This window comes from Scyliorhinus torazame, chromosome 22 (assembly GCF_047496885.1).
Source record: "Scyliorhinus torazame isolate Kashiwa2021f chromosome 22, sScyTor2.1, whole genome shotgun sequence".
Lineage (NCBI taxonomy): Eukaryota > Metazoa > Chordata > Chondrichthyes > Carcharhiniformes > Scyliorhinidae > Scyliorhinus > Scyliorhinus torazame.
Genome location: NC_092728.1, coordinates 19114808 through 19141900, shown reverse-complemented (window position 1 = coordinate 19141900; position 27093 = coordinate 19114808).

The window sequence follows — 27093 nt, the reverse complement described above, 5'->3', positions numbered from 1 at the left end:
GCAATACACCTTCCCCAACTCCTCTCATCATTCCCACCCCTTTCCCCCGTTCGAATCCTGGCCATGACCCCCCCCCCCCCCCCCACACACACACACACACCCCGCCAAAAGCCTCAATCGCCTTTTGCATTTATTTATCCTCCAGTGACCAGCACTCCAGCCCTCGTGCACCCTCTCTGGGCTCGGAATGTTGGTGTCAGGTGTGGGAATGCGAGGATACTGGGCCATTCGACTGTGTGAGGGGGGGGGGGGGGGGGCGAGGGGCGATGAAGTGCGACATTCACCCGGTGCGGGGGCTTGGGGTTAGACGCTGACTGGCAGCTCGCGGGCAGTGAGGCTACGTTGTGTGTGGGCGAGTATGGGCGGCACTCCCTCAGCACTGTCCCTCCGACAGTGCGCGCTCCCTCAGCACTGACCCTCCGACAGTGCGGCGCTCCCTCAGCACTGACCCTCTGGCAGTGCGGCGCTCCCTCAGCACTGTCCCTCCGACAGTGCGCGCTCCCTCAGCACTGACCCTCCGACAGTGCGGCGCTCCCTCAGCACTGACCCTCTGGCAGTGCGGCGCTCCCTCAGCACTGTCCCTCCGACAGTGCGCGCTCCCTCAGCACTGACCCTCCGACAGTGCGGCGCTCCCTCAGCACTGACTTTCCGACAGTGCGGCGCTCCCTCAGCACTGACCCTGCAACAATGCGGCGCTCCCTCAGCACTGACCGTCTGACAGTGCGGCGTTCCCTCAGCACTGACCCTCCGACAGTGTGGCGCTCCCTCAGCACTGACTTTCCGACAGTGCGGGGCTCCCTCAGCACTGACCGTCCAACAGCACGGGGCTCCCTCAGCACTGACCGTCCGACAGTGCGGCACTCCCTCAGAACTCATTCTCCGACAGTGCGGCGCTACCTCAGCACGGACTTTCCGACAGTGCGGCACTCCCTCAGCACTGACCCTCCGACAGTGCAGCGCTCTCTCGGCAATGACCCTCCGACAGTGCAGCGCTCCCTCAGCACTGACCCTCCGACAGTGCAGCGCTCCCTCAGCACTGTCCCTCCCACAGTGCGGCGCTCCCTCACCACTGACCCTCCGACATTATGGTGCTCCCTCAGCACTGACCCTCCGACAGTGCGGCGCTCCCTCAGCACTGACCCTCCGACAGTGCGGCGCTCCCTCAGCACTGACCCTCCGACAGTGCGGCGCTCCCTCAGCACTGACCCTCCGACAGTGCGGCGCTCCCTCAGCACTGACCCTCCGACAGTGCGGCGCTCCCTCAGCACTGACCCTCCGACAGTGCGGCACTCCCTCAGCACTGACCCTCTGGCAGTGCGGCGCTCCCTCAGCACTGTCCCTCCGACAGAGCGCGCTCCCTCAGCACTGACCCTCCGACAGTGCGGCGCTCCCTCAGCACTGACTTTCCGACAGTGCGGCGCTCCCTCAGCACTGACCCTGCAACAATGCGGCGCTCCCTCAGCACTGACCCTCCGACAGTGCGGCGCTCCCTCAGCACTGACCCTCCGACAGTGCGGCGCACCCTCAGCACTGACCCTCCGACAGTGCGGCACTCCCTCAGCACTGACCCTCCGACAGTGCGGCGCTCCCTCACCACTGACCCTCCGACAGTGCGGAACTCCCTTAGCACTGACCCTGCGACAGTGCGGCGCTCGCTCAGCACTGACCCTGCGACAGTGCGGCGCTCCCTCAGCACTGACCCTGCGACATTGCGGCGCTCCCTCAGCACTGACCCCCCGACAGTGCGGCGCTCGCTAAGCACTGACCCTCCGACAGTGCGGCGCTACCTCAGCACTGACCCTCCGACAGTGCGGCACTTCCTCAGCACTGACCCTCCGACAGTGCGACGCTCCCTCAGCACTGAACCTCCGACAGTGCGGCGCTCCCTCAGCAGTAACCCTCCGACAGTGCGGCGCTCCGTCAGCACTGTCCATCCGACATTGCGCGCTCCCTCAGCACTATCCCTCCGACAGTGCGGCGCTCCCTCAGCACTGACCCTCCGACAGTGCGGCGTTCCCTCAGCACTGACCCTCCGACAGTGCGGCACTCCCTCAGCACTGACCCTCCGACAGTGCGGCACTCCCTCAGCACTGACCCTCCGACAGTGCGGCGCTACCTCAGCACTGAGTTTCCGACAGTGCGGCGCTCCCTCAGCACTGACCTTCCGACAGTGCGGCGTTCCCTCAGCACTGACCCTCCGACAGTGCGGCGCTCCCTCAGCACTGACTTTCCGACAGTGCGGGGCTCCCTCAGCACTGACCGTCCGACAGCGTGGCGCTCCCTCAGAACTCACTCTCCGACAGTGCGGCGCTACCTCAGCACTGACCCTCCGACAGTGCAGCGCTCTCTCGGCAATGACCCTCCGACAGTGCGGCGCTGCCTCAGCACTGACCCTCCAACAGTGCGGCGCTCCCTCAGCACTGACCCTCCGACAGTGCGGTGCTCCCTCAGCACTGACCCCCCGACAGTGCGGCGCTCCCTCAGCACTGACCCTCCGACAGTGCGGCGCTCCCTCAGCACTGACCCTCCGACATTGCGGCGCCCCCTCAGCACTGACCCTCCGACAGTGCGGTGCCCCCTCAGCACTGACCCTCCGACAGTGCGGCGCTCCCTCAGCACTGACCCTCCGACAGTGCGGCACTCCCTCAGCACTGACCCTCCGACAGTGCGTGGCTCCCTCAGCACTGACCCTCCGACAGTGCGGCGCTCCCTCAGCACTATCCCTCCGACAGTGCGGTGCCCCCTCAGCACTGACCCTCCGAAAGTGCGGCGCTGCCTCAGCACTGACCCTCCGACAGTGCGGCGCTCCCTCAGCACTGACCCTCCGACAGTGAGGCGCTCCCTCAGCACTGACCCTCCGACAGTGCGGCGCTCCCTCATCACTGACCCTCCGACAGTGTGGCGCCCCCTCAGCACTGACCCTCCGACAGTGCGGTGCCCCCTCAGCACTGACCCTTCGACATTGCGGCACTCGCTCAGCACTGACACTCCGACAGTGCGGTGCCCCCTCAGCACTGACCCTCCGACAGTGCGGCGCTCCCTCAGCACTGACCCTCCGACAGTGCAGCGCTCACTCAGCACTGATCCTCCCACAGTGCGGCGCTCCCACAGCACTGACCCTCCGACAGTGCAGCACTCCCTCAGCACTGACCCTCCGACAGTGCGGCGCTCCCTCAGCACTGACCCTCCGACAGTGCGGCGCTCCCTCAGCACTATCCCTCCGACAGTGCGGTGCCCCCTCAGCACTGACCCTCCGACAGTGCGGTGCTCCCTCAGCACTGACCCTCCGACAGTGTGGCGCCCCCTCAGCACTGACCCTCCGACAGTGCGGTGCCCCCTCAGCACTGACCCTTCGACATTGCGGCACTCCCTCAGCACTGACCCTCCAACAGTGCGGTGCCCCCTCAGCACTGACCCTCCGACAGTGCGGCGCTACCTCAGCACTGACTCTCCGACAGTGCGGCACTCCCTCGGCACTGACCCTCCGACAGTGCAGCGCTCACTCAGCACTGATCCTCCCACAGTGCGGCGCTCCCACAGCGCTGACCCTCCGACAGTGCGGCACTCCCTCAGCACTGACCCTCCGACAGTGCGGCGCTCCCTCAGGACTGACCCTCCGACAGTGCGGCGCTCCCTCAGCACTATCCCTCCGACAGTGCGGTGCCCCCTCAGCACTGACCCTCCGACAGTGCGGTGCTCCCTCAGCACTGACCCTCCGACAGTGCGGCGCTCCCTCAGCACTGACCCTCCGACAGTGCGGTGCTCCCTCAGCACTGACCCTCCGACAGTGCGGCGCTACCTCAGCACTGACCCTCCGACAGTGCGGCACTCCCTCAGCACTGACCCTCCTACAGTGCGACGCTCCCTCAGCACTGACCCTCCGACAGTGCGCGCTCCCTCAGCACTGTCCCTCCGACAGTGCGGCGCTCCCTCAGCACTGACCCTCCGACAGTGCGGCGTTCCCTCAGCACTGAACTTCCGACAGCGCGGCACTCCCTCAGCACTGACCCTCCGACAGTGCAGCGCTCTCTCGGCAATGACCCTCCGACACTGCAGCGCTCCCTCAGCACTGACCCTCCGACAGTGCGGCGCTCCCTCAGCACTGACCCTCTGACAGTGCGGCGCTCCCTCAGCACTGACCCTCCGACAGTGCGGCACTCCCTCAGCACTGACCCTCCGACAGTGCGGCGCTACCTCAGCACTGACTTTCCGACAGTGCGGCGCTCCCTCAGCACTGACCCTCCGACAGTGCGGCGTTCCCTCAGCACTGACCCTACGACAGTGCGGCGCTCCCTCAGCACTGACTTTCCGACAGTGTGGGGCTCCCTCAGCACTGACCTTGCGACAGTGCGGCACTCCCTCAGTACTGACCCTCCGACAGTGCAGCGCTCTCTCGGCAATGACCCTCCGACAGTGCAGCGCTCCGTCAGCACTGACCCTCCGACAGTGCAGCGCTCCCTCAGCACTGACCCTCTGACAGTGCGGCGCTCCCTCAGCACTGACCCTCCGACAGTGCGGCGCTCCCTCAGCACTGACCCTCCGACAGTGCGGCACTCCCTCAGCACTGAACGTCCGACAGTGCGGCGCTCCCTCAGCACTGACCCTCCGACAGTGCGGCGCTCCCTCAGCACTAACCCTCCGACAGTGCGGCGCTCCCTCAGCACTGACCCTCCGATAGTGCGGCGCTCCCTCAGCACTGACCCTCCGACAGTGTGGTGCCCCCTCAGCACTGACCCTCCGACAGTGCGGCGCCCCCTCAGCACTGACCATATGACAGTGCGGCGCTCCCACAGCACTGACCCTCCGACAGTGCGGCTCTCCCTCAGCACTGACCCTCCGACAGTGCGGCGCTCCCTCAGCACTGACCCTCCGACAGTGCGGCGCTCCCTCAGCACTATCCCTCCGACAGTGCGGTGCCCCCTCAGCACTGACCCTCCGACAGTGCGGCGCTCCCTCAGCACTGACCCTACGACAGTGCGGTGCCACCTCAGCACTGACCCTCCGACAGTGCGGCGCTCCCACAGCACTGACCCTCCGACAGTGCGGCACTCCCTCAGCACTGACCCTCCGACAGTGCGGCGCTCCCTCAGCACTGACCCTCCGACAGTGCGGTGCCCCCTCAGCACTGACCCTCCGACAGTGCGTTGCTCCCTCAGCACTGACCCTCCGACAGTGCGGTGCTCCCTCAGCACTGACCCTCCGACAGTGCGGCGCTCCCTCAGCACTGACCCTCCGAGTGCGGCACTCCCTCAGCACTGACCCTCCGACAGTGCGGCGCTCCCTCAGCACTGACTTTCCGACAGTGCGGCGCTCACTCAGCACTGACCCTCCGACAGTGCGGTGTTCCCTCAGCACTGACTTTCCGATAGTGCGGCGCTCCCTCAGCACTGACCCTCCGACAGTGCGGCTCTCCCTCAGAACTCACTCTCCGACAGTGCGGCACTCCCTCAGCACTGACTTTCCGACAGTGCGGCGCTCCCTCAGCACTGACCCTCCGACAGTGCGGCGCTCCCTCAGCACTGACTTTCCGACAGTGCGGCGTTCCCTCAGCACTGACCCTCCGACAGTGCGGCGCTCCCTCAGCACTGACTTTCCGACAGTGCGGCGCTCCCTCAGCACTGACCCTCTGACAGTGCGGCGCTCCCTCAGCACTGACTTTCCGACAGTGCGGCGCTCCCTCAGCACTGACCCTCTGACAGTGCGGCGCTCCCTCAGCACTGACCCTCCGAAAGTGCGGCTCTCCCTCAGCATTGACCCTCCAACAGTGCGGCGCCCCCTCAGCACTGACCCTCCAACAGTGCGGCGCTCCCTCAGCACTGACCCTCCGACAGTGCGGCACTCCCTCAGAACTCACCCTCCGACAGTGCAGCGCTCCCTCAGCACTGACCCTCCGACAGTGCGGCGCTCCCTCAGCACTGACTTTCCGACAGTGCGGCGCTCCCTCAGCACTGACCCTCCGACAGTGCGGCGCTCCCTCAGCACTGACCCTCCAACAGTGCGGCGCTCCCTAGCACTGACCCTCTGACAGTGCAGCCATCCCTCAGCACTGACCCTCCAACAGTGCGGCGCTCCCTCAGTACTGACCCTCCGACAGTGCGGCGCTCCCTCAGCACTGACTTTCCGACAGTGCGGCGCTCCCTCAGCACTGACCCTCCGACAGTGCGGCGCTCCCTCAGCACTGACCCTCCAACAGTGCGGCACTCCCTCAGCACTGACTTTCCGACAGTGCGGCGCTCCCTCAGCACTGACCCTCCGACAGTGCGGCGCTCCCTCAGCACTGACCCTCCAACAGTGCGGCGCTCCCTAGCACTGACCCTCTGACAGTGCAGCCATCCCTCAGCACTGACCCTCCAACAGTGCGGCGCTCCCTAGCACTGACCCTCCGACAGTGCAGCGCTCCCTCAGCACTGACTTTCCGACAGTGCAGCGCTCCCTCAGCACTGACCCTCCGACAGTGCGGCACTCCCTCAGCACTGACTTTCCGACAGTGCGGCGCTCCCTCAGCACTGACCCTCCGACAGTGCGGCGCTCCCTCAGCACTGACCCTCCAACAGTGCGGCGCTCCCTAGCACTGACCCTCTGACAGTGCAGCCATCCCTCAGCACTGACCCTCCAACAGTGCGGCGCTCCCTAGCACTGACCCTCCGACAGTGCAGCGCTCCCTCAGCACTGACTTTCCGACAGTGCGGCGCTCCCTCAGCACTGACCCTCCAACAGTGCGGCGCTCCCTCAGCACTGACCTTCCAACAGTGCGGCGCTCCCTCAGCACTGACCTTCCAACAGTGCGGCGCTCCCTCAGCACTGACTTTCCGACAGTGCGGCTCTCCCTCAGCACTGACCCTCCGACAGTGCGGTGCTCCCTCAGCACTGACTTTCCGACAGTGCGGCGCTCCCTCAGCACTGACTTTCCGACAGTGCGGCGTTCCCTCTGCACTGACCCTCCGACAGTGCGGCGCTCCCTCAGCACTGACTTTCCGACAGTGCGGCGCTCCCTCAGCACTGACCCTCTGACAGTGCGGCGCTCCCTCAGCACTGACCGTCCGACAGTGCGGCGCTCCCTCAGCACTGACTTTCCGACAGTGCGGCGCTCCCTCAGCACTGACCCTCTGACAGTGCGGCGCTCCCTCAGCACTGACCCTCCGACAGTGCAGTGCTCCCTCAGCACTGACCCTCCGACAGTGCGGCGCTCCCTCTGCACTGACCCTCCGACAGTGCGGCGCTCCCTCAGCACTGACTTTCCGACAGTGCGGCGCTCCCTCAGCACTGACCGTCCGACAGTGCGGCGCTCCCTCAGCACTGACCCTCCGACAGTGCGGCGCTCCCTCAGCACTGACCCTCCCACAGTGCGGCGCTCCCTCAGCACTGACCCTCTGACAGTGCGGCGCTCCCACAGCACCGACCCTCTGACAGTGCGGCGCTCCCTCAGCACTGACCCTCCGAAAGTGCGGCTCTCCCTCAGAACTCACTCTCCGACAGTGCGGCGCTCCCTCAGCACTGACCGTCTGACAGTGCGGCGCTCCCCCAGCACTGACCCTCTGACAGTGCGGCGCTCCCCCAGCACTGACCGTCCGACAGTGCGGCGCTCCCTCAGCACTGACCCTCCGACAGTGCCGCTCTCCCTCAGAACTCACTCTCCGACAGTGCTGCGCTCCCTCAGCACTGACCCTCCGACATTGCTGCGCTCCCTCAGAACTGACCCTCCGACAGTGCCGCGCTCCCTCAGCACTGACCCTCCAACAGTGCGCCGCTCCCTCAGCACTGACCCTCCAACAGTGCGGCGCTCCCTCAGCACTGACCCTCCGACAGTGCGGCACTCCCTCAGAACTCACCCTCCGACAGTGCAGCGCTCCCTCAGCACTGACCTTCCAACAGTGCGGCGCTCCCTCAGCACTGACTTTCCGACAGTGTGGCGCCCCCTCAGCACTGACCCTCCGACAGTGCGGTGCCCCCTCAGCACTGACCCTTCGACAGTGCGGCGCTGCCTCAGCACTGACCCTCCGACAGTGCGGCGCTCCCTCAGCACTGACCCTCCGACAGTGAGGCGCTCCCTCAGCACTGACCCTCCGACAGTGCGGCGCTCCCTCATCACTGACCCTCCGACAGTGTGGCGCCCCCTCAGCACTGACCCTCCGACAGTGCGGTGCCCCCTCAGCACTGACCCTCCGACAGTGCGGCGCTCCCTCAGCACTGACCCTCCGACAGTGCAGCGCTCACTCAGCACTGATCCTCCCACAGTGCGGCGCTCCCACAGCACTGACCCTCCGACAGTGCAGCACTCCCTCAGCACTGACCCTCCGACAGTGCGGCGCTCCCTCAGCACTGACCCTCCGACAGTGCGGCGCTCCCTCAGCATTATCCCTCCGACAGTGCGGTGCCCCCTCAGCACTGACCCTCCGACAGTGCGGTGCTCCCTCAGCACTGACCCTGCGACAGTGCGGCGCTCCCTCAGCACTGACCCGCCGACAGTGCGGTGCTCCCTCAGCACTGACCCTCCGACAGTGTGGCGCCCCCTCAGCACTGACCCTCCGACAGTGCGGTGCCCCCTCAGCACTGACCCTTCGACATTGCGGCACTCCCTCAGCACTGACCCTCCGAAAGTGCGGTGCCCCCTCAGCACTGACCCTCCGACAGTGCGGCGCTACCTCAGCACTGACTCTCCGACAGTGCGGCACTCCCTCGGCACTGACCCTCCGACAGTGCAGCGCTCACTCAGCACTGATCCTCCCACAGTGCGGCGCTCCCACAGCACTGACCCTCCGACAGTGCGGCACTCCCTCAGCACTGACCCTCCGACAGCGCGGCGCTCCCTCAGGACTGACCCTCCGACAGTGCGGCGCTCCCTCAGCACTATCCCTCCGACAGTGCGGTGCCCCCTCAGCACTGACCCTCCGACAGTGCGGTGCTCCCTCAGCACTGACCCTCCGACAGTGCGGCGCTCCCTCAGCACTGACCCTCCGACAGTGCGGTGCTCCCTCAGCACTGACCCTCCGACAGTGCGGCGCTACCTCAGCACTGACCCTCCGACAGTGCGGCACTCCCTCAGCACTGACCCTCCTACAGTGCGACGCTCCCTCAGCACTGACCCTCCGACAGTGCGCGCTCCCTCAGCAGTGTCCCTCCGACAGTGCGGCGCTCCCTCAGCACTGACCCTCCGACAGTGCGGCGTTCCCTCAGCACTGACCTTCCGACAGCGCGGCACTCCCTCAGCACTGACCCTCCGACAGTGCAGCGCTCTCTCGGCAATGACCCTCCGACACTGCAGCGCTCCCTCAGCACTGACCCTCCGACAGTGCGGCGCTCCCTCAGCACTGACCCTCTGACAGTGCGGCGCTCCCTCAGCACTGACCCTCCGACAGTGCGGCACTCCCTCAGCACTGACCCTCCGACAGTGCGGCGCTACCTCAGCACTGACTTTCCGACAGTGCGGCGCTCCCTCAGCACTGACCCTCCGACAGTGCGGCGTTCCCTCAGCACTGACCCTACGACAGTGCGGCGCTCCCTCAGCACTGACTTTCCGACAGTGTGGGGCTCCCTCAGCACTGACCTTGCGACAGTGCGGCACTCCCTCAGCACTGACCCTCCGACAGTGCAGCGCTCTCTCGGCAATGACCCTCCGACAGTGCAGCGCTCCGTCAGCACTGACCCTCCGACAGTGCAGCGCTCCCTCAGCACTGACCCTCTGACAGTGCGGCGCTCCCTCAGCACTGACCCTCCGACAGTGCGGCACTCCCTCAGCACTGAACGTCCGACAGTGCGGCGCTCCCTCAGGACTGACCCTCCGACAGTGCGGCGCTCCCTCAGCACTAACCCTCCGACAGTGCGGCGCTCCCTCAGCACTGACCCTCCGATAGTGCGGCGCTCCCTCAGCACTGACCCTCCGACAGTGCGGTGCCCCCTCAGCACTTACCCTCCGACAGTGCGGCGCCCCCTCAGCACTGACCCTCCGACAGTGCGGCGCCCCCTCAGCACTGACCCTCCAACAGTGCGGTGCTCCCTCAGCACTGACCCTCCGACAGTGCGGCGCTCCCTCAGCACTGACCCTCCGACAGTGCGGCGCTCCCTCAGCACTATCCCTCCGACAGTGCGGTGCCCCCTCAGCACTGACCCTCCGACAGTGCGGCGCTCCCTCAGCACTGACCCTCCGACAGTGCGGCGCTCCCTCAGCACTGACCCTCCGACAGTGTGGCGCCCCCTCAGCACTGACCCTATGACAGTGCGGTGCCCCCTCAGCACTGACCCTTCGACATTGCGGCACTCTCTCAGCACTGACCCTACGACAGTGCGGTGCCCCCTCAGCACTGACCCTCCGACAGTGCGGCGCTCCCACAGCACTGACCCTCCGACAGTGCGGCACTCCCTCAGCACTGACCCTCCGACATTGCGGCGCTCCCTCAGCACTGACCCTCCGACAGTGCGGTGCCCCCTCAGCACTGACCCTCTGACAGTGCGGTGCTCCCTCAGCACTGACCCTCCGACAGTGCGGCGCTCCCTCAGCACTGATCCTCCGACAGTGCGGTGCTCCCTCAGCACTGACCCTCCGACAGTGTGGCGCCCCCTCAGCACTGACCCTCCGACAGTGCGGTGCCCCCTCAGCACTGACCCTTCGACATTGCGGCACTCCCTCAGCACTGACCCTCCGACCGTGCGGTGCCCCCTCAGCACTGACCCTCCGACAGTGCGGCGCTCCCTCAGCACTGACTTTCCGACAGTGCGGCGTTCCCTCTGCACTGACCCTCCGACAGTGCGGCGCTCCCTCAGCACTGACTTTCCGACAGTGCGGCGCTCCCTCAGCACTGACCCTCTGACAGTGCGGCGCTCCCTCAGCACTGACTTTCCGACAGTGCGGCGCTCCCTCAGCACTGACCCTCTGACAGTGCAGCGCTCCCACAGCACCGACCCTCTGACAGTGCGGCGCTCCCTCAGCACTGACCCTCCGAAAGTGCGGCTCTCCCTCAGAACTCACTCTCCGACAGTGCGGCGCTCCCTCAGCACTGACCGTCTGACAGTGCGGCGCTCCCCCAGCACTGACCCTCTGACAGTGCGGCGCTCCCCCAGCACTGACCGTCCGACAGTGCGGCGCTCCCCCAGCACTGACCCTCCCACAGTGCTGCGCTCCCTCAGCACTGACCCTCCGACATTGCTGCGCTCCCTCAGAACTGACCCTCCGACAGTGCCGCGCTCCCTCAGCACTGATCCTCCAACAGTGCGCCGCTCCCTCAGCACTGACCCTCCAACAGTGCGGCGCTCCCTCAGCACTGACCCTCCGACAGTGCGGCACTCCCTCAGAACTCACCCTCCGACAGTGCAGCGCTCCCTCAGCACTGACCTTCCAACAGTGCGGCGCTCCCTCAGCACTGACTTTCCGACAGTGTGGCGCCCCCTCAGCACTGACCCTCCGACAGTGCGGTGCCCCCTCAGCACTGACCCTTCGACAGTGCGGCGCTGCCTCAGCACTGACCCTCCGACAGTGCGGCGCTCCCTCAGCACTGACCCTCCGACAGTGAGGCGCTCCCTCAGCACTGACCCTCCGACAGTGCGGCGCTCCCTCATCACTGACCCTCCGACAGTGTGGCGCCCCCTCAGCACTGACCCTCCAACAGTGCGGTGCCCCCTCAGCACTGACCCTTCGACATTGCGGCACTCGCTCAGCACTGACCCTCCGACAGTGCGGTGCCCCCTCAGCACTGACCCTCCGACAGTGCGGCGCTCCCTCAGCACTGACCCTCCGACAGTGCAGCGCTCACTCAGCACTGATTCTCCCACAGTGCGGCGCTCCCTCAGCACTGACCCGCCAACAGTGCGGTGCTCCCTCAGCACTGACCCTCCGACAGTGTGGCGCCCCCTCAGCACTGACCCTCCGACAGTGCGGTGCCCCCTCAGCACTGACCCTTCGACATTGCGGCACTCCCTCAGCACTGACCCTCCGACAGTGCGGTGCCCCCTCAGCACTGACCCTCCGACAGTGCGGCGCTACCTCAGCACTGACTCTCCGACAGTGCGGCACTCCCTCGGCACTGACCCTCCGACAGTGCAGCGCTCACTCAGCACTGATCCTCCCACAGTGCGGCGCTCCCACAGCACTGACCCTCCGACAGTGCGGCACTCCCTCAGCACTGACCCTCCGACAGTGCGGCGCTCCCTCAGGACTGACCCTCCGACAGTGCGGCGCTCCCTCAGCACTATCCCTCCGACAGTGCGATGCCCCCTCAGCACTGACCCTCCGACAGTGCGGTGCTCCCTCAGCACTGACCCTCCGACAGTGCGGCGCTCCCTCAGCACTGACCCTCCGACAGTGCGGTGCTCCCTCAGCACTGACCCTCCGACAGTGCGGCGCTACCTCAGCACTGACCCTCCGACAGTGCGGCACTCCCTCAGCACTGACCCTCCTACAGTGCGACGCTCCCTCAGCACTGACCCTCCGACAGTGCGCGCTCCCTCAGCACTGTCCCTCCGACAGTGCGGCGCTCCCTCAGCACTGACCCTCCGACAGTGCGGCGTTCCCTCAGCACTGACCTTCCGACAGCGCGGCACTCCCTCAGCACTGACCCTCCGACAGTGCGGCACTCCCTCAGCACTGACCCTCCGACAGTGCGGCGCTACCTCAGCACTGACTTTCCGACAGTGCGGCGCTCCCTCAGCACTGACCCTCCGACAGTGCGGCGTTCCCTCAGCACTGACCCTACGACAGTGCGGCGCTCCCTCAGCACTGACTTTCCGACAGTGTGGGGCTCCCTCAGCACTGACCTTGCGACAGTGCGGCACTCCCTCAGCACTGACCCTCCGACAGTGCAGCGCTCTCTCGGCAATGACCCTCCGACAGTGCAGCGCTCCGTCAGCACTGACCCTCCGACAGTGCAGCGCTCCCTCAGCACTGACCCTCTGACAGTGCGGCGCTCCCTCAGCACTGACCCTCCGACAGTGCGGCACTCCCTCAGCACTGAACGTCCGACAGTGCGGCGCTCCCTCAGCACTGACCCTCTGACAGTGCGGCGCTCCCTCAGCACTGACCCTCCGAAAGTGCGGCTCTCCCTCAGAACTCACTCTCCGACAGTGCGGCGCTCCCTCAGCACTGACCGTCTGACAGTGCGGCGCTCCCCCAGCACTGACCCTCTGACAGTGCGGCGCTCCCCCAGCACTGACCGTCCGACAGTGCGGCGCTCCCCCAGCACTGACCCTCCCACAGTGCTGCGCTCCCTCAGCACTGACCCTCCGACATTGCTGCGCTCCCTCAGAACTGACCCTCCGACAGTGCCGCGCTCCCTCAGCACTGATCCTCCAACAGTGCGCCGCTCCCTCAGCACTGACCCTCCAACAGTGCGGCGCTCCCTCAGCACTGACCCTCCGACAGTGCGGCACTCCCTCAGAACTCACCCTCCGACAGTGCAGCGCTCCCTCAGCACTGACCTTCCAACAGTGCGGCGCTCCCTCAGCACTGACTTTCCGACAGTGTGGCGCCCCCTCAGCACTGACCCTCCGACAGTGCGGTGCCCCCTCAGCACTGACCCTTCGACAGTGCGGCGCTGCCCTCAGCACTGACCCTCCGACAGTGCGGCGCTCCCTCAGCACTGACCCTCCGACAGTGAGGCGCTCCCTCAGCACTGACCCTCCGACAGTGCGGCGCTCCCTCATCACTGACCCTCCGACAGTGTGGCGCCCCCTCAGCACTGACCCTCCAACAGTGCGGTGCCCCCTCAGCACTGACCCTTCGACATTGCGGCACTCGCTCAGCACTGACCCTCCGACAGTGCGGTGCCCCCTCAGCACTGACCCTCCGACAGTGCGGCGCTCCCTCAGCACTGACCCTCCGACAGTGCAGCGCTCACTCAGCACTGATTCTCCCACAGTGCGGCGCTCCCTCAGCACTGACCCGCCAACAGTGCGGTGCTCCCTCAGCACTGACCCTCTGACAGTGTGGCGCCCCCTCAGCACTGACCCTCCGACAGTGCGGTGCCCCCTCAGCACTGACCCTTCGACATTGCGGCACTCCCTCAGCACTGACCCTCCGACAGTGCGGTGCCCCCTCAGCACTGACCCTCCGACAGTGCGGCGCTACCTCAGCACTGACTCTCCGACAGTGCGGCACTCCCTCGGCACTGACCCTCCGACAGTGCAGCGCTCACTCAGCACTGATCCTCCCACAGTGCGGCGCTCCCACAGCACTGACCCTCCGACAGTGCGGCACTCCCTCAGCACTGACCCTCCGACAGTGCGGCGCTCCCTCAGGACTGACCCTCCGACAGTGCGGCGCTCCCTCAGCACTATCCCTCCGACAGTGCGATGCCCCCTCAGCACTGACCCTCCGACAGTGCGGTGCTCCCTCAGCACTGACCCTCCGACAGTGCGGCGCTCCCTCAGCACTGACCCTCCGACAGTGCGGTGCTCCCTCAGCACTGACCCTCCGACAGTGCGGCGCTACCTCAGCACTGACCCTCCGACAGTGCGGCACTCCCTCAGCACTGACCCTCCTACAGTGCGACGCTCCCTCAGCACTGACCCTCCGACAGTGCGCGCTCCCTCAGCACTGTCCCTCCGACAGTGCGGCGCTCCCTCAGCACTGACCCTCCGACAGTGCGGCGTTCCCTCAGCACTGACCTTCCGACAGCGCGGCACTCCCTCAGCACTGACCCTCCGACAGTGCGGCACTCCCTCAGCACTGACCCTCCGACAGTGCGGCGCTACCTCAGCACTGACTTTCCGACAGTGCGGCGCTCCCTCAGCACTGACCCTCCGACAGTGCGGCGTTCCCTCAGCACTGACCCTACGACAGTGCGGCGCTCCCTCAGCACTGACTTTCCGACAGTGTGGGGCTCCCTCAGCACTGACCTTGCGACAGTGCGGCACTCCCTCAGCACTGACCCTCCGACAGTGCAGCGCTCTCTCGGCAATGACCCTCCGACAGTGCAGCGCTCCGTCAGCACTGACCCTCCGACAGTGCAGCGCTCCCTCAGCACTGACCCTCTGACAGTGCGGCGCTCCCTCAGCACTGACCCTCCGACAGTGCGGCACTCCCTCAGCACTGAACGTCCGACAGTGCGGCGCTCCCTCAGCACTGACCCTCCGACAGTGCGGCGCTCCCTCAGCACTAACCCTCCGACAGTGCGGCGCTCCCTCAGCACTGACCCTCCGATAGTGCGGCGCTCCCTCAGCACTGACCCTCCGACAGTGCGGTGCCCCCTCAGCACTAACCCTCCGACAGTGCGGCGCCCCCTCAGCACTGACCCTCCGACAGTGCGGCGCCCCCTCAGCACTGACCCTCCAACAGTGCGGTGCTCCCTCAGCACTGACCCTCCGACAGTGCGGCGCTCCCTCAGCACTGACCCTCCGACAGTGCGGCGCTCCCTCAGCACTATCCCTCCGACAGTGCGGTGCCCCCTCAGCACTGACCCTCCGACAGTGCGGCGCTCCCTCAGCACTGACCCTCCGACAGTGCGGCGCTCCCTCAGCACTGACCCTCCGACAGTGTGGCGCCCCCTCAGCACTGACCCTACGACAGTGCGGTGCCCCCTCAGCACTGACCCTTCGACATTGCAGCACTCCCTCAGCACTGACCCTACGACAGTGCGGTGCCCCCTCAGCACTGACCCTCCGACAGTGCGGCGCTCCCACAGCACTGACCCTCCAACAGTGCGGCACTCCCTCAGCACTGACCCTCCGACAGTGCGGCGCTCCCTCAGCACTGACCCTCCGACAGTGCGGTGCCCCCTCAGCACTGACCCTCTGACAGTGCGGTGCTCCCTCAGCACTGACCCTCCGACAGTGCGGCGCTCCCTCAGCACTGATCCTCCGACAGTGCGGTGCTCCCTCAGCACTGACCCTCCGACAGTGTGGCGCCCCCTCAGCACTGACCCTCCGACAGTGCGGTGCCCCCTCAGCACTGACCCTTCGACATTGCGGCACTCCCTCAGCACTGACCCTCCGACAGTGCGGTGCCCCCTCAGCACTGACCCTCTGACAGTGCGGCGCCCCCTCAGCACTGACCCTCCGACAGTGCGGTGCCCCCTCAGCACTGACCCTCCGACAGTGCGGCGCTCCCTCAGCACAATCCCTCCGACAGTGCGGCGCTCCCTCAGCACTGACCCTCCGACAGTGCGGCGCTCCCTCAGCACTATCCCTCCGACAGTGCGGTGCCCCCTCAGCACTGACCCTCCGACAGTGCGGCGCTCCCTCAGCACTGACCCTCCGACAGTGCGTTGCTCCCTCAGCACTGACCCTCCGACAGTGCGGCGCTCCCTCAGCACTATCCCTCCGACAGTGCGGTACCCCTCAGCACTGACCCTCCGACAGTGCGGCGCCCCCTCAGCACTGACCCTCCGACAGTGCAGCGCTCCCTCAGCACTGACCCTCCTACAGTGCGGCACTCCCTCAGCATTGACCCTCCGACAGTGCTGCGCTGCCTCAGCACTGACCCTCCGACAGTGCGATGCTCCCTCAGCCCTGACTCTCCGACAGTGCGGCGCTCCCTCAGCACTGACCCTCCGACAGTGCGGCGCTCACTCAGCACTGACCCTCCGACAGTGCGGCACTCCCCTCAGCAGTGACCCTCCGACAGTGCGGCACTCCCTCAGCACTGACCCTCCGACAGTGCGGCACTCCCTCAGCACTGACCCTCCGAAAGTGCGGCTCTCCCTCAGCACTGACCCTCCAACAGTGCGGCGCCCCCTCAGCACTGACCCTCCAACAGTGCGGCGCTCCCTCAGCACTGACCCTCCGACAGTGCGGCACTCCCTCAGAACTCACCCTCCGACAGTGCGGCGCTCCCTCAGCACTGACCCTCCAACAGTGCGGCGCTCCCTCAGCACTGACTTTCCGACAGTGCGGCGTTCCCTCAGCACTGACCCTCCGACAGTGCGGCGCTCCCTCAGCACTGACCCTCCGACAGTGCGGCGTTCCCTCAGCACTGACCCTCCGACAGTGCGGCGCTCCCTCAGCACTGACCCTCCGACAGTGCGGCGTTCCCTCAGCACTGACCCTCCGACAGTGCGGCGCTCCCTCAGCACTGACCCTCCGACAGTGCGGCGTTCCCTCAGCACTGACTTTCCGACAGTGCGGCGCTCCCTCAGCACTGACCCTCTGACAGTGCGGCGCTCCCTCAGCACTGACTTTCCGACAGTGCGGCGCTCCGTCAGCACTGACCCTCTGACAGTGCGGCGCTCCCTCAGCACTGACCCTCCGAAAGTGCGGCTCTCCCTCAGCACTGACCCTCCAACAGTGCGGCGCCCCCTCAGCACTGACCCTCCAACAGTGCGGCGCTCCCTCAGCACTGACCCTCCGACAGTGCGGCACTCCCTCAGAACTCACCCTCCGACAGTGCGGCGCTCCCTCAGCACTGACCCTCCAACAGTGCGGCGCTCCCTCAGCACTGACCCTCCAACAGTGCGGCGCTCCCTCAGCACTGACCCTCCGACAGTGCGGCGCTCCCTCAGCACTGACCCTCCGACAGTGCAGCGCTCCCTCAGCACTGACCTTCCAACAGTGCGGTGCTCCCTCAGCACTGACCCTCCGACAGTGCGGCGCCCCCTCAGCACTGACCCTCCAACAGTGCGGCGCTCCCTCAGCACTGACCCTCCGACAGTGCGGCACTCCCTCAGCACTGACCCTCCGACAGTGCGGGCGCTCCCTCAGCACTGACTTTCCGACAGTGCGGCTCTCCCTCAGAACTCACTCTCCGACAGTGCGGCGCTCCCTCAGCACTGACTTTCCGACAGTGCGGCGCTCCCTCAGCACTGACCCTCCGACAGTGCGGCGCTCCCTCGGCACTGACTTTCCGACAGTGCGGCGTTCCCTCTGCACTGACCCTCCGACAGTCCGGCGCTCCCTCAGCACTGACTTTCCGACAGTGCGGCGCTCCCTCAGCACTGACCCTCCGACAGTGCGGCGCTCCCTCAGCACTGACTTTCCGACAGTGCGGCGCTCCCTCAGCACTGACCCTCCGACAGTGCGGCGCTCCCTCAGCACTGACTTTCCGACAGTGCGGTGCTCCCTCAGCACTGACCCTCCGACAGTGCGGTGCTCCCTCAGAACTCACTCTCCGACAGTGCGGCGCTCCCTCAGAACTCACTCTCCGACAGTGCGGTGCTCCCTCAGCACTGACTTTCCGACAGTGCGGCGCTCCCTCAGCACTGACCCTCCGACAGTGCGGCGCTCCCTCAGCACTGACCCTCCGACAGTGCGGCGCTCCCTCAGCACTGACCTTCCAACAGTGCGGCGCTCCCTCAGCACCGACCCTCCGACAGTGCGGCGCTCCCTCAGCACTGACCCTCCGACAGTGCGGCGCTCCCTCAGCACTGACTTTCCGACAGTGCGGCGCTCCCTCAGCACTGACCCACAGTGCAGCGCTCCCTCAGCACTGACCCTCTGACAGTGCGGCGCTCCCTCAGCACTGACTTTCCGACAGTGCGGCGTTCCCTCAGCACTGACCCTCTGACAGTGCGGCGCTCCCTCAGCACTGACCCTCTGACAGTGCGGCGCTCCCTCAGCACTGACCCTCCGAAAGTGCGGCTCTCCCTCAGAACTCACTCTCCGACAGTGCGGCGCTCCCTCAGCACTGACCGTCTGACAGTGCGGCGCTTCCCCAGCACTGACCCTCTGACAGTGCGGCGCTCCCTCAGCACTGACCGTCCGACAGTGCGGCGCTCCCCCAGCACTGACCGTCCGACAGTGCGGCGCTCCCTCAGCACTGACCCTCCGACAGTGCCGCTCTCCCTCAGAACTCACTCTCCGACAGTGCTGCGCTCCCTCAGCACTGACCCTCCGACAGTGCGGCGCTCCCTCAGAACTGACCCTCCGACAGTGCGGCGCTCCCTCAGCACTGACCCTCCAACAGTGCGCCGCTCTCTCAGCACTGACCCTCCAACAGTGCGGCGCTCCCTCAGCACTGACCCTCCGACAGTGCGGCACTCCCCTCAGAACTCACCCTCCGACAGTGCAGCACTCCCTCAGCACTGACCTTCCAACAGTGCGGCGCTCCCTCAGCACTGACTTTCCGACAGTGCGGAGCTCCCTCAGCAGTGACCCTCCGACAGTGCCGCGCTCCCTCAGCACTGACCCTCCAACAGTGCGGCGCTCCCTCAGCACTGACCTTCCAACAGTGCGGCGCTCCCTCAGCACTGACTTTCCGACAGTGCGGCGCTCCCTCAGCACTGACCCTACGACAGTGCGGCGCTCCCTCAGCACTGACCCTCCGACAGTGCGGCGCTCCCTCAGCACTGACCCTCCGACAGTGCGGCGCTCCCTCAGCACTGACCCTCCGACAGTGCGGCGCTCCCTCAGCACTGACCCTCTGACAGTGCGGCGCTCCCTCAGCACTGACCCTCCGACAGTGCGGCGCTCCCTCAGCACTGACCCTCCGACAGTGCGGCTCTCCCTCTGAACTCACTCTCCGACAGTGCGGCGCTCCCTCAGCACTGACCCTCCGACAGTGCGGCGCTCCCTCAGCACTGACCCTCTGACAGTGCGGTGCTCCCTCAGAACCGACCCACCGACAGTGCGGCGCTCCCTCAGCACTGACCTTCCAACAGTGCGGCGCACCCCTCAGCACTGACCCTCCGACAGTGCGGCGCTCACTCAGCACTTACCCTCCGACAGTGCGGTGCTCCCTCAGCACTGACCCCCAGACAGTGCGGTGCTCCCTCAGCACTGACCCTCCAACAGTGCAGCACTCCCTCGGCACTGACCCTCCGACAGTGCGGCGCTCCCTCAGCCCTGACCTTCCAACAGTGCGGTGCTCCCTCAGCACTGACTCCCAGACAGTGCGGTGCTCCCTCAGCACTGACCCTCCAACAGTGCAGCACTCCCTCAGCACTGACCCTCCGACAGTGCGGCGCTCCCTCAGCACTGACCCTCCGACAGTGCGGCTCTCCCTCAGCACTGACCCTCCGACAGTGCGGCGTCCCTCAGCACTGACCCTCCGACAGTGCGGCACTCCCTCAGCACTGACCCCTCCGACAGTGCGGCGCTCCCTCAGCACTGACCCTCCGACAGTGCGGCGCTCCCTCAGCACTGACCTCCGACAGTGCGGTTCTCCCTCAGCAGTGACCCTCCGACAGTGCGGCGCTCCCTCAGCACTGACCCTCGGACAGTGCGGCGCTCCCTCAGCACTGACCCTCCGACAGTGCGGGGCTCCCTCAGCACTGACCCTCCGACAGTGCAGCGCTCCCTCAGCACTGACCCTCCGACAGTGCGGGGCTCCCTCAGCACTGACCCTCCGACAGTGCGGCGCTCCCTCAGCACTGACCCTCCGACAGTGCGGCGCTCCCCCAGCACTGACTTTCCGACAGTGCGGCGCTCCCTCAGCACTGACCCTCCGACAGTGCGGTGCACCGTCAGCACTGACCCTCCGACAGTGCGGCACTCCTCAGCACCGACCCTCCGACAGTGCGGCACTCCCCTCAGCACTGACTTTCCGACAGTGCGGCGCTCCTCAGCACTGACCCTCCGACAGTGCGGCGCTCCCTCAGCACTGACTTTCCGACAGTGCGGCGTTCCCTCAGCACTGACCCTCCGACAGTGCGGCGCTCCCTCAGCACTGACCCTCCGACAGTGCGGCGTTCCCTCAGCACTGACCCTCCGACAGTGCGGCGCTCCCTCAGCACTGACCCACCGACAGTGCGGCGTTCCCTCAGCACTGACCCTCCGACAGTGCGGCGCTCCCTCAGCACTGACCCTCCGACAGTGCGGCGTTCCCTCAGCACTGGACTTTCCGACAGTGCGGCGCTCCCTCAGCACTGACCCTCTGACAGTGCGGCGCTCCCTCAGCACTGACTTTCCGACAGTGCGGCGCTCCGTCAGCACTGACCCTCTGACAGTGCGGCGCTCCCTCAGCACAGACCCTCCGAAAGTGCGGCTCTCCCTCAGCACTGACCCTCCAACAGTGCGGCGCCCCCTCAGCACTGACCCTCCAACAGTGCGGCGCTCCCTCAGCACTGACCCTCCGACAGTGCGGCACTCCCTCAGAACTCACCCTCCGACAGTGCGGCGCTCCCTCAGCACTGACCCTCCAACAGTGCGGCGCTCCCTCAGCACTAACCCTCCAACAGTGCGGCGCTCCCTCAGCACTGACCCTCCGACAGTGCGGCGCTCCCTCAGCACTGACCCTCCGACAGTGCAGCGCTCCTCAGCACTGACCTTCCAACAGTGCGGCGCCCCCTCAGCACTGACCCTCCGACAGTGCGGCGCTCCCTCAGCACTGACTTTCCGACAGTGCGGCTCTCCCTCAGAACTCACTCTCCGACAGTGCGGCGCTCCCTCAGCACTGACTTTCCGACAGTGCGGCGCTCCCTCAGCACTGACCCTCCGACAGTCCGGCGCTCCCTCAGCACTGACTTTCCGACAGTGCGGCGCTCCCTCAGCACTGACCCTCTGACAGTGCGGCGCTCCCTCAGCACTGACTTTCCGACAGTGCGGCGCTCCCTCAGCACTGGCCCTCCGACAGTGCGACGCTCCCTCAGCACTAACCCTCCCACAGTGCGGCGCTCCCTCAGCACTGACCCTCCGACAGTGCGGCGCTCCGTCAGCACTGTCCATCCGACATTGCGCGCTCCCTCAGCACTGACCCTCTGACAGTGCGGCGCTCCCTCAGCACTGACCCTCCGACAGTGCGGCGCTCCCTCAGCACTGACCCGACAGTGCGGTGCACCGTCAGCACTGACCCTCCGACAGTGCGGCGCTCCCTCAGCACTGACCCTCCGACAGTGCGGCGCTCCCTCAGCACTGACCTTCCAACAGTGCGGCGCTCCCTCAGCACTGACTTTCCGACAGTGCGGCGCTCCCTCAGCACTGACCCTCCGACAGTGCGGTGCTCCCTCAGAACTCACTCTCCGACAGTGCGGCACTCCCTCAGCACTGACTTTCCGACAGTGCGGCGCTCCCTCAGCACTGACCCTCCGACAGTGCGGCGCTCCCTCAGCACTGACCCTCCGACAGTGCGGCGCTCCCTCAGCACTGACCTTCCAACAGTGCGGCGCTCCCTCAGCACTGACTTTCCGACAGTGCGGCGCTCCCTCAGCACTGACCCTCCGACAGTGCGGTGCTCCCTCAGAACTCACTCTCCGACAGTGCGGCACTCCCTCAGCACTGACTCTCCGACAGTGCGCGCTCCCTCAGCACTGACCCCCTCCGACAGTGCGGCTCTCCCTCAGAACTCACTCTCCGACAGTGCGGCGCTCCCTCAGCACTGACTTTCCGACAGTGCGGCGCTCCCTCAGCACTGACCCTCCGACAGTCCGGCGCTCCCTCAGCACTGACTTCCGACAGTGCGGCGCTCCCTCAGCACTGACCCTCTGACAGTGCGGCGCTCCTCAGCACTGACTTTCCGACAGTGCGGCGCTCCCTCAGCACTGGCCCTCCGACAGTGCGACGCTCCCTCAGCACTAACCCTCCCACAGTGCGGCGCTCCCTCAGCACTGACCCTCCGACAGTGCGGCGCTCCGTCAGCACTGTCCATCCGACATTGCGCGCTCCCTCAGCACTGACCCTCTGACAGTGCGTCGCTCCCTCAGCACTGACCCTCCGACAGTGCGGCGCTCCCTCAGCACTGACCCTCCGACAGTGCGGTGCACCGTCAGCACTGACCCTCCGACAGTGCGGCGCTCCCTCAGCACTGACCCTCCGACAGTGCGGCGCTCCCTCAGCACTGACCTTCCAACAGTGCGGCGCTCCCTCAGCACTGACTTTCCGACAGTGCGGCGCTCCCTCAGCACTGACCCTCCGACAGTGCGGTGCTCCTCAGAACTCACTCTCCGACAGTGCGGGCACTCCCTCAGCACTGACTTTCCGACAGTGCGGGCGCTCCCTTCAGCACTGACCCTCCGACAGTGCGGCGCTCCCTCAGCACTGACCCTCCGACAGTGCGGCGCTCCCTCAGCACTGACCTTCCAACAGTGCGGCGCTCCCTCAGCACTGACTTTCGACAGTGCGGCGCTCCCTCAGCACTGACCCTCCGACAGTGCGGTGCTCCCTCAGAACTCACTCTCCGACAGTGCGGCACTCCCTCAGCACTGACTCTCTCGACAGTGCGCGCTCCCTCAGCACTGACCCTCCGACAGTGCGGCGCTCCCTCAGCACTGACTTCCGACAGTGCGGCGCTCCTCTGCACTGACCCTCCAACAGTGCGGCGCTCCCTCAGCACTGACCCTCTGACAGTGCGGGCGCTCCCTCAGCACTGACTTTCCGACAGTGCGGCGTTCCCTCAGCACTGACCCTCTGTCAGTGCGGCGCTCCCTCAGCACTGACCCTCTGACAGTGCGGCGCTCCCTCAGCACTGACCCTCCGAAAGTGCGGCTCTCCCTCAGAACTCACTCTCCGACAGTGCGGCGCTCCCTCAGCACTGACCGTCTGACAGTGCGGCGCTCCCCCAGCACTGACCCTCTGACAGTGCGGCGCTCCCCCCAGCACTGACCGTCCGACAGTGCGGCGCTCCCCTCAGCACTGACCCTCCGACAGTGCCGCTCTCCCTCAGAACTCACTCTCCGACAGTGCTGCGCTCCCTCAGCACTGACCCTCCGACAGTGCGGCGCTCCCTCAGAACTGACCCTCCGACAGTGCGGCGCTCCCTCAGCACTGACCCTCCAACAGTGCGCCGCTCTCTCAGCACTGACCCTCCAACAGTGCGGCGCTCCCTCAGCACTGACCCTCCGACAGTGCGGGCACTCCCTCAGAACTCACCCTCCGACAGTGCAGCACTCCCTCAGCACTGACCTTCCAACAGTGCGGCGCTCCCTCAGCACTGACTTTCCGACAGTGCGGCGCTCCCTCAGCAGTGACCCTCCGACAGTGCCGCGCTCCCTCAGCACTGACCCTCCAACAGTGCGGCGCTCCCTCAGCACTGACCTTCCAACAGTGCGGCGCTCCCTCAGCACTGACTTTCCGACAGTGCGGCGCTCCCTCAGCACTGACCCTACGACAGTGCGGCGCTCCCTCAGCACTGACCCTCCGACAGTGCGGCGCTCCCTCAGCACTGACCCTCCGACAGTGCGGCGCTCCCTCAGCACTGACCCTCCGACAGTGCGGCGCTCCCTCAGCACTGACCCTCTGACAGTGCGGCGCTCCCTCAGCACTGACCCCTCCGACAGTGCGGCGCTCCCTCAGCACTGACCCTTCCGACAGTGCGGCTCTCCCTCAGAACTCACTCTCCGACAGTGCGGCGCTCCCCTCAGCACTGACCCTCCGACAGTGCGGCGCTCCCTCAGCACTGACCCCTCTGACAGTGCGGTGCTCCCTCAGAACCGACCCACCGACAGTGCGGCGCTCCCTCAGCACTGACCTTCCAACAGTGCGGCGCACCCTCAGCACTGACCCTCCGACAGTGCGGCGCTCACTCAGCACTTACCCTCCGACAGTGCGGTGCTCCCTCAGCACTGACCCCCAGACAGTGCGGTGCTCCCTCAGCACTGACCCTCCAACAGTGCAGCACTCCCTCGGCACTGACCCTCCGACAGTGCTGGCGCTCCCTCAGCCCTGACCTTCCAACAGTGCGGTGCTCCCTCAGCACTGACTCCCAGACAGTGCGGTGCTTCCCTCAGCACTGACCCTCCAACAGTGCAGCACTCCCTCAGCACTGACCCTCCGACAGTGCGGCGCTCCCTCAGCACTGACCCTCCGACAGTGCGGCTCTCCCTCAGCACTGACCCTCCGACAGTGCGGCGTCCCTCAGCACTGACCCTCCGACAGTGCGGCACTCCCTCAGCACTGACCCTCCGACAGTGCGGCGCTCCCCTCAGCACTGACCCTCCGACCGTGCGGCGCTCCCTCAGCACTGACCCTCCGACAGTGCGGTTCTCCCTCAGCACTGACCCTCCGGACAGTGCGGCGCTCCCTCAGCACTGACCCTCGGACAGTGCGGCGCTCCCCTCAGCACTGACCCTCCGACAGTGCGAGGCTCCCTCAGCACTGACCCTCCGACAGTGCAGCGCTCCCTCAGCACTGGACCCTCCGACAGTGCGGGGCTCCCTCAGCACTGACCCTCCGACAGTGCGGCGCTCCCTCAGCACTGACCCTCCGACAGTGCGGGCGCTCCCCCCAGCACTGACCGTCCGACAGTGCGGCGCTCCCTCAGCACTGACCCTCCGACAGTGCGGCTCGCCCTCAGAACTCACTCTCCCTACAGTGCGGCGCTCCCTCAGCACTGACCCTCCGACAGTGCGGCGCTCCCTCAGAACTGACCCTCCGACAGTGCGGCGCTCCCTCTGCACTGACCCTCCAACAGTGCGGCGCTCCCTCAGCACTGACCCTCCAACAGTGCGGCGCTCCCTCAGCACTGACCCTCCGACAGTGCGCACTCCCTCAGAACTCACCCTCCGACAGTGCAGCGCTCCCTCAGCACTGACCTTCCAACAGTGCGGCGCTCCCTCAGCACTGACCCTCCGACAGTGCGGCGCTCCCTCAGCACTGACCCTCCAACAGTGCGGCGCTCCCTCAGCACTGACTTTCCGACAGTGCGGCGCTCCCTCAGCACTGACCCTCCGACAGTGCGGCGCTCCCTCAGCACTGACCCTCCGACAGTGCGGCGCTCCCTCAGCACTGACCCTCCGACAGTGCGGCGCTCCCTCAGCACTGGCCCTCCGACAGTGCGGCGCTCCCTCAGCACTGACCCTCCGACACTGCGGCGCTCCCTCAGCACTGGCCCTCCAACAGTGCGGCGTCCCTCAGCACTGACCCTCCGACAGTGCGGCGTCCCTCAGTACTGACCCTCCGACAGTGCGGCGCTCCCTCAGCACTGACCCTCCGACAGTGCGGGGCTCCCTCAGCACTGACCCTCCGACAGTGCGGCGCTCCCTCAGCACTGACCCTCCGACAGTGCGGCGCTCCCTCAGCACTGACCCTCCGACACTGCGGCGCTCCCTCAGCACTGACCCTCCGACAGTGCGGCGCTCCCTCAGCACTGACCCTCCGACAGTGCGGGGCTCCCTCAGCACTGACCCTCCGACAGTGCGGCGCTCCCTCAGTACTGACCCTCCGACAGTGCGAGCTCCCTCAGCACTGACCCTCCGACAGTGCCGCGCTCCCTCAGCACTGACCCTCCGACAGTGCGGCGCTCCCTCAGCACTGACCCTCCGACATGCCGCGCTCCCTCAGCACTGACCCTCCGACAGTGCGGGGCTCCCTCAGCACTGACCCTCCGACCGTGCGGCGCTCCACAGCACTGACCCTCCGACAGTGCGGCGCTCCCTCAGCACTGACCCTCTGACAGTGCGGCCCTCCCTCAGCACTGACCCTCCGACAGTGCGGCGCTCCCTCAGCACTGACCCTCCGACAGTGCGGCGCTCCCTCAGTACTGACCCTCCGACAGTGCGGCGTTCCCTCAGCACTGACCCTCTGACAGTGCGGCCTCCCTCAGCACTGACCCTCCGACAGTGCGGCGCTCCCTCAGCACTGACCCTCCGACAGTGCGGCGCTCCCTCAGCACTGACCCTCCGACAGTGCGGCGCTCCCTCAGCACTGACCCTCCGACAGTGCGGCGCTCCCTCATTACTGACCCTCCGACAGTGCGGCGCTCCCTCAGTACTGACCCTCCGACAGTGCGGCGTTCCCTCAGCACTGACCCTCCGACAGTGCGGCGCTCCCTCAGCACTGACCCTCCGACAGTGCGGCGCTCCCTCATTACTGACCCTCCGACAGTGCGGCGCTCCCTCAGTACTGACCCTCCGACAGTGCGGCGTTCCCTCAGCACTGACCCTCCGACAGTGCGGCGTTCCCTCAGCACTGACCCTCCGACAGTGCGGCGCTCCCTCAGTACTGACCCTCCGACAGTGCGGCGTTCCCTCAGCACTGACCCTCCGACAGTGCGGCGCTCCCTCAGCACTGATCCTCCGACAGTGCGGCGCTCCCTCAGCACTGACCCTCCGACAGTGCGGCGTTCCCTCAGCACTGACCCTCCGACAGTGCGGCGCTCCCTCAGCACTGACCCTCCAACAGTGCGGCGTCCCTCAGTACTGACCCTCCGACAGTGCGGCGCTCCCTCAGTACTGCCCCTCCGACAGTGCGGCGTTCCCTCAGCACTGACCCTCCAACAGTGCGGCGTCCCTCAGTACTGACCCTCCGACAGTGCGGCGTTCCCTCAGCACTGACCCTCCGACAGTGCGGCGCTCCCTCAGCACT